At 50.3% G+C, this 13,205-nt stretch overlaps 1 protein-coding gene across 3 annotated transcripts in view; it reads left to right on the forward strand.

Moving 5' to 3' along the window:
• The window catches only part of PDZRN4 (PDZ domain containing ring finger 4), a 357,880-nt gene that overhangs the window by 309,879 nt on the left and 34,796 nt on the right, over window positions 1-13,205 (forward strand). The gene's annotated exons all lie outside the window — the stretch shown is intronic.

Genomic DNA, 13,205 nt, shown 5'->3' on the forward strand with positions numbered 1-13,205 from the left:
CTGGCTCCTGGCTTCAGATTGGTGTAGCTCTGGCCATGGCGGCCATTTCGGGGGTGAACCAACAGAAGGAAGACTTCTCTCTCTCTCTTTCTCTCTCTCTGTCTAACGCTATCTGTCAAATAAAAAAAAAAAATTAAAGTAAAAGGACTGTAGTTCCGCAGGAGCATAGGCAGGAGCTGTAACCCCTATGTAGTGTTTGTATCTAGTTCTGTAGAAGCTTCCACTTTGGAACCCCAGTTGGCGTTCTAAGCAGAGATGGTTCACCAGCCACAGTCGGATGTGGCCAGCCTCTCACACACCCTTCTGCCCTTGTTTTCACTTCACTGTTAACACTTGCTAGACATTTCCATTTCATATTTCTATTTTTTTTCAGTAGCCACGTGTTGGCAGTTAAGTCTGGGCCTGTTTTCTGTGTTCTGCCCCACGTTGAAGCCAGGTGCTCCTTTCCCCCTGAGAAGACGGTGTTGTGAACGTCAGGGCCTCTGCCTCGTGGGAAGTGGGGGATTCTGCAGGAAGCAGTGGCAAGAAGGGGCATTTTGAGTTGTGAGGATGTGTGCACTTGTAAATGGGGACGCCAGCGCACCGAAGCTCTTCTTCCCAAAGTGGAGGATCATTAGCAGTCAAGACAGAGAAAGTGATGGAGACAGAACTTTACAATAAAAATGGATAAACAGAGAGGACTCAAACAGGAAGAACTCTGGTGTGATGGCCTCTGAGTATAAGAAGGCTGAAGGCGTGGGGTTTACTGGACAGAGGCAAGGGGCGTGCCGAAGGCTAAAGGTGCACCTGCCTGCCGCAGGTAGCTAACGGCAGACGCCGGACAGGAATTTCTTCTGTCAGAAGACTTTGTGTGATCTTCAAAGCAGTAGGTTTTATTATTGTATTTCCTTTTTCCAACTCCTGTTACATTTGAGGGGGTGTTCTTTTCCAGAGTGTGCAATTGTCAGAAGCATATAATACTTCACCTTCCTTTAATAAACAGACTGAAACTAAGACTTCCTGCAAGGCGTGGCTCTCACCGGATGGCTCCGAAGCTCCAGCGCAGTGCGGGCGGGGTCGAGTTTCCAGGGGCTGTTTGTGAGGAAGTCCAGGGCTGCTGGCAGCTGCTGGGCCTGGTTGCAGCCAGGAAGCGCCTAATCCCTGCAGGATTTTCCCTTCCTTTGACGTGTCCCTGGGGATCTGCCAGGGAAGACAGATGCAGGTCCTTTTAAGCGCATGGTGTCAGTAGGCGTCAGGAGCATTTGAGCAGTGTAGTTGGGAAATTCAAAAGAAAGTTGGTTCCTTGAGCGGAGACACCACTCGGTATTTTTAGAGAAGGTCTCATCTCACAGCAGTTAATAAAGCCTGCCCCTCCAAGGGAAAAGAAGAAGTGAGTGTGGGCTTGTGTCGCTCTCGCCTCACTGAACCAGCTGGCCCGCAGCACGTCCCTTCCTCGCTGTCTCCCAGCTGCCCGCAGACTCTAAGGTTTGCAAGCGACATGCTTGGGAAGAGGGCACCTTTATGGTGTCTTCATAGTGCACCAAGTAACAGACCCTCAGAGCTCGAGAGACTGGACCCAGCAGCAGCCCCCGGGATACGCGCGTTGCTGTCTGAATCTCACAGCCGGGCGCACTGCTTTCCCCACTTCAAACCGCCGATTTCATAGACAGGTTCTGTTCTTTATGCCTGCCCAAAACAGGGAAGCTGTGTTTCCCTTGGGGGCTTCTGCTGGGTGTGGAAAGCGGTTTCTAGGATCATTGTTGGCACTCTTCTTTTTTAAATGTTGTTTAATTACTTGAAAGGCAGAGCGAAAGAGAAGGGGAGAGACAGACCAACAGACCCACTAACTGAGCGACCTGGTATTTTTCCCAAAGTTCCCAGAGTAGCTGGGGCCGGGCCAGATGGAAGCCGTTTGCCCAGAGCTCTGTCCGGGTATCCCACACAAGTGGCAGGGGCCCAAGTGCCAAGCCATCACCTTCCACCCAGCGTGCACATTAGCAGGGAGATGGGTCAGAAGTGCAGGGACGACTCATTCCCAGGCACTCTGATGCTTAATGGGGGGTTCCCGAGCGGTGGCTTACCCAGCGCTGCACCCCACTGGCATTCTTACTGTTGCACATCCTATGCATAAGTGTTTAGTAAAGGATGGGCTTCCACTGTGTGCTAGCTCAAGACATCCAGGACCTGACTGATAGGAGACCAGTTATGTGAAAGAGATTCTAGAAGGTTTTCTGAACCTGCTATTTTGTTTATATTCCAACCATATGAAATAAATTCCATTCATGACGTTCTCCTTTAGAATCCTTTAAAAATATCCCCCTTCTTAACTCACAAAACAGCACTTCAAGATTCCATTCCCCATATACTAAATGGCAAATTGCGTCATTTTTACTGGAGGAGAACTTATATGTAGACATGTTTGGAAGCAGCTGGAGTAGATACAGATCATACTCTGCTGTTTAGTACTCGAGTGAACTTTCTGAGTTCTGGATTCATCATCTGTGCAAAGAAGGTAGCAATAATACTACCCGTTTTGTAGCAGTAAGTGAGATAGCATGTGAGAACATGCAGTAGAATGACTGGCGCGTACATGGTATGTATGAGGGTACATCACATGTTCATGGAAAATGGAATTAAATGTCTGAGTTTGTTTTGATGCAAAAAAATCTGAAATCCATGCATAGTTTTTATAATACATATTTTCCGTGTATTATGAAAAATACATTTGTACCAGAAAAAACTGAAGCTTCTTGTAAGATTTATTTTTATTTTATTTGAAAGTCAGAGTAACAGAGAGAGTCAGATTGATCTCACATCTGCTGATTCACTCCCTATATGGCCACCGTGGCCTGGGCCAGCCATGCTAAAGCCAGGAGCCAGGAGCTTCTTCCAGGTCTCCAGTGTGGGTAGCAGGGCCCAAACACTTGGGCCACCTCCTGCTGCTTGCCCAGGCCATTAGTGGGAAGCTGCTTCCATCGCATGTGGAGCAGCCCAGACAGGAAGTGGCATTCATAAGGGATGCTGGCTTTGCAGGTGGCAGCTTTACCTGCTAGGCCACGATGCCAGCCCAGTGCTCCTGCTTACGCTTGTGTTTTTCAGTGAGCAGCTCGAAGCTGTGCCACTTTTCTCAGAAGCCCACTCAGTTCTCAACCCAGCCCGTTTGGGTTTGAGGAGGACGAGTGAGGGCAGGCTTCCCTGCTGCTGCCGTGCGCATCTCCAGATGTCTTCCTTCCTTCCTGCTTGGTCTCCACAGCACTGCACATCCCTCCCTTCCCGTCCTCTGAGAGTCTTATCTGGACTGCAGCTCGCTTTCCTCGCTGGGGCACTGCTCACACCATTCTTTGTAGGGCTATGGGCCAGGCTCAGGGAGCTGACCCCTGGCTCTGGGTGTTGTGAGGTGGTGGGGAGAAAAACGTGGGAGGAGTCCTCGTGTGCATCCCACTACTTACTGCCTCTACTGGAAGCTCCAAGCTGAGCCTGGTCCAGGGCTCCTGGAGAGTAAATCTTGGGGCTCTCATCCTGTCTTGGTTGAGCTTTTAATGCATTCTTTGCCACATTCTGTCTTCCAGAGATTCCAATCCACAAAAGAGCTGCCTTTGTTATTGAAAAGCACGGTGGTGGCATTTTGAAGTGCGCCCCTGCACATTCTGGGTTTGGGCACATCAGGAAAGGAGATGGCGGTGTACGTCAGCGTCAAAGGGTGTTCAGTTCTTCCGCTCAGCTTCTGCTTCCTTCTTTCCACCTTTGCACATCCCTCCTCTCTGTTCTGTGGCCGCATCCTCCTTGGTTTTTCTTTTTTTAAATTTTTATAGGTGAGAAGGAAGATGTAATTATATCACAATAGAAGTGGAACTCATCTGAGAATCTTTGGGTCAGAAAGCAAAATTGTGTGGAATACAGAAGATGGTAATTTTGCAGCTAGCTAGTTAATTGTGTCTTTTTGGGAGACCACGGTCTGTGTTTGCCGTGAAGGGTGGACACTGTGCAGTGTAGTCTTTGACTACGTGTGTGCTCGGGTAGCGCAGGGCAGCGCTGGTCCTGGCAGCAGTGGGAAGTGAAGGTTGGGGCTGGGGCAGGATAGGAGGCACATGGTTAGAGGCAAAGTGGAGAAGAACAGGTAATCACAGGGATGTGGGGATAGAGGGCAGTCCCCACAGAACGCGAGATACCCTTATTACACATCGATTACTGCGAGTTAAAGGAGCGTTGGCCGATATTTCTGGAGACACTTAACTGTTTCGTTGCTGTTTGAGCTTCATGCATTCCCTGCCGTATGACACTTGGCTCAGTGCTTAATTTTCCAGCTTCATGTACGTGGCGGTGGAAGATTGGCAATTGCACCCATGGTCCCGTGCTCATACGTGCAAACCCAGACCATAGTCTTCCCATAGTACAGGATGAATTAAGCAGCTCTTAGGTTTTTCTTCTTCTGTGTTTTGACTTTTGAGTCAAAGATTCTGAGGTGATGTCCATTTTTGTTGTGATACAATGATGCTTTCCTTCCAGGTACCTGAGGCCACTGTGACCCACTTGAGTTCAGAAGTGGGTATTTTTGAGCACTGCTGTAATGCAGATTCTTGATTGAGCAATGGAAAGTCAAAAGCAAGTAAGACACTGTGTTCCACTAGGGAGCCCCCAGTGTAGAGGTGGAAAGGGCAGAACCTGTGTGGTCATCTTCCCCTGCATCAGTCAGCCCAGGTGCCCTGCAGAGGGTTCAGTGTAGCTGGCAAGTGCAGAAGGACACGCAACGTGGCTGCACAAATGTGCGGTGGAAAGATAAGGGAAAGCTTTTGCAGTCAGAATCAGAAACTTGGACTGCACTGCCGGCAGTGGGAAGAGGATCCCACATAGAAGACATGTGACCAAGGGTAAAGGATCCCATGTAGAAGCCATGTGTCTGAGGGCAGAGGATCACGTGTAGAAACTGTGTGTCTGAGGGCGGAGGATCACATGTAGAAGCTGTGTGACTGAGGGCAGAGAATAACATGTAGAAGCCATGTGTCTGAAGGCAGAGGATCACATGTAGAAGCCGTGTGTCTGAAGGCAGAGGATCACATGTAGAAGCCATGTGCCCGAGGGCGGAGGATCACATGTAGAAGCTGTGTGTCTGAGGGTGGAGGATCCCATGTAGAAACCATGTGACCAAAGTCAGATGACCCCATGTAGAACATGTGTGACCAAGAACAGAGAATCTCATGTAGAACATGTGTGACTGAAGGCAGAGGATCCCATGTAGAAGGCATGTGACCAAAGTCAGATGACCCCATGTAGAACACATGTGACTGAGGACAGAGGATCACCTGTAGAACAAATGTGACTGAAGACAGAGGATCCCATGTAGAAGGCATGTGACCAAGGGCAGAGGATCCTATGTAGACGACATGTGACCGAGAGCAGATCGGCATACAAAATAGACCCGTTTTTGTAGGAGCGTGGAGGACAAATCTAAAGGAAGCAAATGCAGAGATGAGAGACAAATGAGAAGCCGGTTTTTATAGCCCCAGTGTGATATAAAAAGGACTGGAATTAAGGTCTCGGGATGGAAGAGGACAGATTCACATAAGTAATTGGGGGCTTTTAAAATAAGCACCAATTATTTACTTTCTTCTGATGAGTGTTAATGAGCCCAGTTTCCTTTATGTCAACCCATCACCAAAGTCAGTCTGACAAAAGTGACACTGACATGACTTATCCTCTGTGATAATTGTTCCAAGGAGTCCAGACAGGCGCCTGTCAGAACTGATGAGTGCGGGGGCCAGCATTGTAGCGTAGTGGATAAGCCATTGCGGCAACACTGGCATCTCATATGGGTACCACTCCCTGCTGCAGCTGCTCCACGTCCAATGCAGCTCCTCGCCGATGGCCTGGGAAAGCAGTAGAAGATGGCCCTAGTACTTGGGCCCCTGCCACCATATGGCAGACCCAGATAAAGCTTCTGGCTTCAGCCTGGCTGAGCCCCAGCCATTGCGGCCACTGGGGGAATGAACCAGTGGGTGGAAAATCTCTGTGTGTGTATGTGTGTCCCTTTGTCTCTATAAATTCTGACTTTCAAATAAATAAATCTTAAAGAAAATCAGGAGAGCAGTGATGGTGCTTCCGGTTGGCCACCCTTGCACCCTGTGTGCCTCTCCAGGACTTCTCAGTTTGTACCCAAGTAGCAGTGGAGGTTGTGTTGCCTCTGAGATGTTTACTGCAGGCGACTCTTGAAGTGCAGGAGGATAGAGAGACAACTTTCATTAAGCTGTGTGCACAACCGAAGAACTGCAATAGCTCTAAAAGGGAAAGCATTAACTTACCAATTCTCTGTAGGCATTTAGCAGACTAGGTAGTAAATCCTGTGAAATAGGAAAACCCGAGGGATTACTGTCACGTGTGCTGCTGAAACCCCCGGGAAGCGCACTGTGGCCTGCATGGGAACGTGGCTCGGGAACAGGGAGCCTCCCTGGGATAGGAGGCTTGGTTCCGAAACCCCCGGGAAGCGCACTGTGGCCTGCAGGGGAACCTGGCTCGGGAACAGGGAGCTCCCTGGGATAGGAGGCTTGGTTCCGAAACCCCCGGGAAGCGCACTGTGGCCTGCAGGGGAACCTGGCTAGGGAACAGGGAGCTCCCTGGGATAGGAGGCTTGGTTCCAAAACCCCCGGGAAGCGCACTGTGGCCTGCAGGGGAACCTGGCTAGGGAACAGGGAGCTCCCTGGGATAGGAGGCTTGGTGCCCAACAAGGGAGAGGCCAGCGTTGCTACGCTAAGTGCGCGGGATGTCTGCTTTTGTGAAGGAACGGAGGATTGTGGGCGCACCGCGTGTGGGTGGGAGCCGCGGCAGCCTCTGTGCAGTGCACTGCTTTATTTTTCTCCACAGGCGGGACTGTGGTTAACTCGGCACCTGAATGCATTGCTCACAAAATCTAAGAAGGAAAGAGCTGCAACAGTAGTGCTTGGGCTGCCTGCTGTGTCGTCATCAGGAAAGTCGCGGTTCGCGGTGGAAACTCCCACGGTCTTACAGTGACCGTTTTCTGTGAGGGCGAGCGCAGGCTGGTCAGGCAGACGCACTGCAGCAGGCTTGCACCCTCCGCTTCTCGATGCCACACCATCCTGCCTCGCCGTGTGTACCCTGGGAAACCATGTTCTTGAAGGTTGAATGGTTTTTTTTCCCCTGGAAAGCAAATAAGGAGGCTCGAAGACTCCATTTCCTTTACTTCCCAGCACAGAGCAGTGAATTGCAAGGATTTTTCTGTAGTGCTGAAGTTGTCCACAGTGGCTCTTACCCGGCAAGGTTCTCAAGGTTTTGCTTTTTGTCCACCCTGTTGACAGCGTGAGTCCAATTTTTCACGGCAGTTGTCTCAGTCCTTCCTTCGATACAGCCTTCGCGTCCTCCCGCTGAGATTTTCCCAAGACCGAGTTGTCCCTGTCATTAGAAGGCGTTTTGTACTCACTTTGGCTTTTCCTGTGTTGAGGTTCATCAGGTTTTCCTCTGCACTGCCCATTGCAGAAGTCATTTGTAGAATCTCTGCATTCAGAGGAAGCGGCTTCCTGGGCTTATCGGTACCTGCGGCTCTGCCGGGCTGGAAGAGGCCAAGCTTCGCAGGGGGGTGTGGGTGTGTGTTTCCATGAGTACACAAATGACTATCTGTGTATATTACACTTGTGTCCCCTTTATAAACAAGTAGACATACACAGAGACACAGGCACACACACACGTCCTTGTCTAGATATTGAGCAAAGTTGTACCAGGAGACTAATCCAAGAGCATGTAGCTACTACAGTGAGTCATTGGCCACTTTGTATTTGCAAAGTGGTACCCTGAAAAATAGCATGAGACATACTGCATTGTTCTATTACAGGGTTGCCCTTACTAATGAATATCATTAATCGCAGACATACAGCTTACACCGTTTTCTTAGAAAACACCTAGCTATAGATAAAACAGTCTCCTTCCATTTTGGTGGGTTCCTTTCATCAGCCCTCAACTCCTTCTAGAAGGTACTTGGAGTCCTCGGCATACGTCTTACACATGCTCTCCAAGTGCCTTGCCGCTCATCTGTAAAATCTAGTATTTTCCTTCCTGATGGCTTTAGCTGCACGGAGCACAGCCCTTCCTGGACCTCGTGTCTGGCATCTGCCCCTGCCCTGTCCCCTTGCCTGAGCATCAGATGGATCGCTCGGACCGTGGATCCCTGCCGGGCCGCGTCCCAACACTAACCTTGGGGAGAGAGGGAGGTCTTTGCCTGACTTGATGCTTCCAGTGTCATGAAGAGCTGAAAAGGTGCTTTATCTTCCCCGTCCTCTGCTCCACCCAGGAGAGAGGCGGAGACTGCAATGGCAGGTCTCAAATGGTCTGACGTGGGTGTGCTCTGCTGTGATGTCGATGGCCCTTTCAACAGAAACAGGGAGCACCTGGTCACCAGCACCCAATTCAAGGAAAAGATGACGGCCATGACACCGCCGGTCTGCCCCACCTCCACACCTCCTTCCCGCGTGCAGCCGCTATCCTGAGCCCCAGATTTTTTTTTTTTTTTTTTTGGACAGGCAGAGTGGACAGAGAGAGAGAGAGAGAAAGGTCTTCCTTTGCCGTTGGTTTACCCTCCAATGGCTACCACAGCCGGTGTGCTGCAGCCGGCGCACCGTGCTGATCCGAAGGCAGAAGCCAGGTACTTATCCTGGTCTCCCATGGGGTGCAGGGCCCAAGGACTTGGGCCATCTTCCACTGCCTTCCCGGGCCACAGCAGAGAGCTGGCCTGGAAGATGGGCAACCGGGACAGAATCTGGCGCCCTGACCAGGACTAGAACCCGTTGTGCCGGTTCCGCAAGGCGGAGGATTAGCCTAGTGAGCCGCGGCGCTGGCCCCCAGATTTTTCATTGCCTCGCCTGTCTTCAACAAGTTGCCACTTAAGTGTGTAGCTCTGAAGAGTATGTTCTTTAACTCAGCATGTTTATATATATACCACCATCCGGAACTGAAACCTACATTTTTCTCCAAAATTATCGGCCTTGCTGCTAGTGCAGCCAAGTGGTCGGGGGAGCTATGGTTCACCCTACTCCTTGTGATGTAGGAAGCAATGTTTATGAAAATGGCGCCGTGTATCGGTTCATCCGTGGACACTGCAGGTGTCTTGCTTTGTAAGGTTGTAGTGATGCTGCACACGTTCTTTCACGCACTTATTACAATTCTCTGGGGGACCTCCTGGGCACGGGATGTGTGCATCTTCATGTTACTAAGCAGGGAGTACTTGAGCCCACTCAACTCCCACAGCCAGTGTGGAGGTGCTCCCCACAATCCCCACTGTCAGAAACACGGGGCACCATCAGACAAAGCACTTTGAGTTTTCTCTGGTTAATTTCAAATGATTGATGATTGTAGCGTGAGACCTCCATCCTTGATAATTAAGGACACAACATTTTCTCATTTTCTCTTCCCTTTTTTGGCCTCTTCATTTTCCTGCTTCCTCATAAGACCATTTCAATTCTTTAGTTGACTTCTTGAATGACTGGAATCTTTGCTGATTGGATCACCCTGGTAGAGCCATGTTTCTCTGCTGTTCTAACTCTTCTAAGACACCCTTCAGGAGCTCTGTCTCACTTGTTAAAATGTCCATTGGAAGCCCTGCGCTTCGCTGCAACCAATCTCAGCGTAACAGTTTCAGCACCCATCGAGCAAGGAGCTTGTTCCATCTTAGTTTTTCATCCCGAGTTTTGTAAGCCAAACAAACTGGAATGTGTGTGATGTTGGCTGTTTTTTCTGCTGTTGATTCTTGGTCTTCTTCCAGTGGGGCGTGAATTGGGTAAATTCCTTCTTCACAGGTGGTCTGCTGTTGTCAGCTTCATCTTCAACCCTGTCTCATCTCCTCCTTTTAAAAGAAACTTATTTTCCTTTGTATTGCCAAATCAGAGAAAGAAACAGAGCTATTCCATTTGATGGTTTATTCCTCAGCTGCCCATAACAGCCAGGCAGCCCCAAGGTGGAAGCCCAGGACACAGTCTGAGGCTGCCTTGTGGGTGGCAGGGACTACCGAGCCTCAGCTGTCGCCTGCCACCTCCCAGCGTGTGCGTTAGCAGGAAAAGGAAATGTGTAGCAGAACCAGGACTGAGACCCAGGCACTCCAGTGTAGGATGCGCCTTCCTACATGTCCCCCCCTCACCTCTTGTTGGAATGAGCTCTTCAGTTCAATGGGTGACTTCTTCGGGGATTTGTCCCGTAAACTTTGAGTGCAGCATCAGTGATGTCACCACTCTTTTAGGCAAGCTTCGTCCTAAATTGGGTGTTGGTTGCTGCTTCTGGTTTTGCAGAATTCATGTTGTTCTCATCGGGTCTCTTTTCAAACAGATATCTTGTCCATGTAAGTGCTTCAAACCAGATCTTGTCCAGTCGTGTTACAACAAGTTAGTATTAATTTATTTTATTTATTTATTTATTTATTTTGACAGGCAGAGTGGACAGTGAGAGAGAGAGACAGAAAGGTCTTCCTTTGCCGTTGGTTCACCCTCCAATGGCCGCCGCGGCCGGTGCACCGCGCTGATCCGAAGGCAGGAGCCAGGTACTTCTCCTGGTCTCCCATGGGGTGCAGGGCCCAAGCACTTGGGCCATCCATCCTCCATTGCACTCCCTGGCCACAGCAGAGAGCTGGCCTGGAAGAGGGGCAACCGGGACAGCATCGGGCGCCCCGACCGGGACTAGAACCCAGTGTGCCGGCGCCACAAGGCGGAGGATTAGCCTAGTGAGCCGCGGCGCCGGCCCGTATTAATTTATTTTAGTGCAAAAATACTTGATCCATGCAGTTCATTCATAAGCTCATTCTCCATGAACTTCGTGGAAATCCCTCATAGTTCTCTGTTTACCTGAGAACATCTAAGTTTTGGCAATTAAGAAAATTTCATCCTTGAGAGTCTTAGTGGTTTGAAGGAATCCAGGCCTCGGTGTTGCCATCTTAATAGGATAGGAGGAGCAGGACTTGAAGTCCTGAGGCCTCTCCCATGTGGAGTCTAACAGGAGACCGCAGGCGTGGAGCTGGGGGTGTTCAGAGCTGTACTCTTACTGTGACGGTGTCACACATCACCGTGTCAGGGGAATGCGAAGGAACTTGCCTGTAGTGAGTTTCAGACTTGCGTGAAGGCCAGTGTCTCGTCAGGGAATGTGCCGCAGCAGCCTGGTCCTCACGCCCACCTCGTGGACGTCTGCAGCTGCGATCAGCCCACCTGTGCACTGCATCCCCCGCCTGGGACTGATACCTGAGCCTGGACTAACTCGCAGCAGGGTGAGAGGCCCCAGAGCCTGGCAGGAACAAACTCCTGCTTCCTGGTTGGAGAAACCCAGGTCTCAGAGGGCCCAGAGATAAAGACAGAAGGAGCTGGCATCCAGTCTCACAAAATATACAGACACGATGCACCCTCGTGAGATCTTGAAGGGGAAAAATTTAATAAAGCAAGCATCATCATTGCAAAGTTGTTAGACACACGAGAGGCTGCAGAAGGCTCCTGGAAATTAGGTATTATGCAAAACTGGGCATAGATTTCAAGATTTTTTTTGTACCAGGAGAGAGAGAGAGAGAGTGTGTGTGAGTGTTAGTTTTATTTATTGGAAAGGCAGACTGTCAGAGTGGGAAGGATACAGAGAACTCTGCCATCTGCTGGTTCACAACCCTAAATGCCTGCAACGCACTGGTCTTGGCCCCCCCAGACAGTAGCTGGAAACTGCATCCGGGCCTCCCACGTAGATGACAAGGATCCCAGGAATTAAGCTCCTACCTGCGCCTTCCAGGATGTGCGTAGTAGGAGGCTGGGACAGAAGCAGAGGCAGGTTCCATCCTCAGCATTACAGTACAGGTTGCAGGCATTCCAGGTGGTACCTGAACCTGCTGTACCACAGCGCTGCCATCCCTAAACTCACCTTTAAACTTCATGTTGTGGCCGGCGCCACAGCTCACTAGGCTAATCCTCCACCTAGCGGTGCCGGCACACCGGGTTCTAGTCCCGGTCGGGGCGCCAGATTCTGTCCCGGTTGCCCCTCTTCCAGGCCAGCTCTCTGCTGTGGCCAGGGAGTGCAGTGGAGGATGGCCCAAGTGCTTGGGCCCTGCACCCCATGGGAGACCAGGAGAAGCACCTGGCTCCTGGCTTCAGATCAGCGCGGTGTGCTGGCCGCAGTGGCCATTGGAGGGTGAACCAATGGCAAAGGAAGACCTTTCTCTCTGTCTCTCTCTCGCTCTCACTGTCCACTCTGCCTGTAAAAAAAATCAATAAATAAACTTCATGTTGTGATGAGCTTTTTGGAGTATGGTTGTAGACTGTGGTGTATGCAGACAGGGACATGTTATTCAGTGTTAGTAGGAATGAGCTGAGAACCCATAGGAAGACGTGGGGCAAGCACAGATGTGTAATAGTAGTTGAAGCCAGCCGGCGTGATAGATGAGTGGGTAGGGAGGGGGAGTCGGCAGAGCACAGATTTTCAGGTGGTGAAACTGCTCCCTGAGATGCAGTCAGCCCACATTTGTCCAAACCCACAGACTGCGCAACAGCAAGGATGGACCCTAGCGATGGATTTGGGGTGATAGCCGCGTGTTAACACAGGCTCGGCGATGGTAGCAGACGCGACTCTGGTGGGGATTGTGGGTGATGGTGGAGGCTGTGCGCCTATGGGGGAAGAGAGCAGATATGAACTCTCCATACCTTCTGCTCAGTTTGTCTTTGAACCTAAAACTGCACTAAAAAATGTCTTCTGAGGCCTGCGCTGTGGTGTAGTGGGTAAAGCCACTGCCTTCAATGTCAGCCTCCCATACGGCACCAGGTAGGGTCCCGGCTGCTCCACTTCCAATCCAGCTCCTTGCTAGTGCACCTGGGAAAGCAGTGGGAGATGGCCCAAATGCTTACTCCCCAGCCCCCACATGGGAGACCAAAAAGAAGCTCCTGGCTTTGAATCAGCCCGTTTCCAGCCATTGCGGCCATTTGGGGAGTGAACCAGAACATGGAAGATCTATCTCTCTGTCTCTGTCTCTTTCTTTCTTTCTTTCTATCTGTATAACTGTCTTTCAAATAAATAATCTTTCTTAAAAAGTGTTCTGGAAAGTAAGAAAATAAAAATGAAGAGCTGCTTGCTTTCTCTTCCAAATTTCCACCTTCGCTCACTTGTTTTGTCCTCTGAGTTTTCACTCAAGTTTTGTTTTTATTTAAAATTTTATTTATTTATTGGCCAGGTAGAGTTACAGAGGGAGAGGGAGAAGGGTTCTGACTTGCGCTTTGCCG

This window comes from Oryctolagus cuniculus, chromosome 9 (assembly GCF_051225735.1).
Source record: "Oryctolagus cuniculus isolate XC-2025 breed Fujian yellow rabbit chromosome 9, ASM5122573v1, whole genome shotgun sequence".
NCBI classification, from domain to species: Eukaryota; Metazoa; Chordata; class Mammalia; order Lagomorpha; family Leporidae; genus Oryctolagus; species Oryctolagus cuniculus.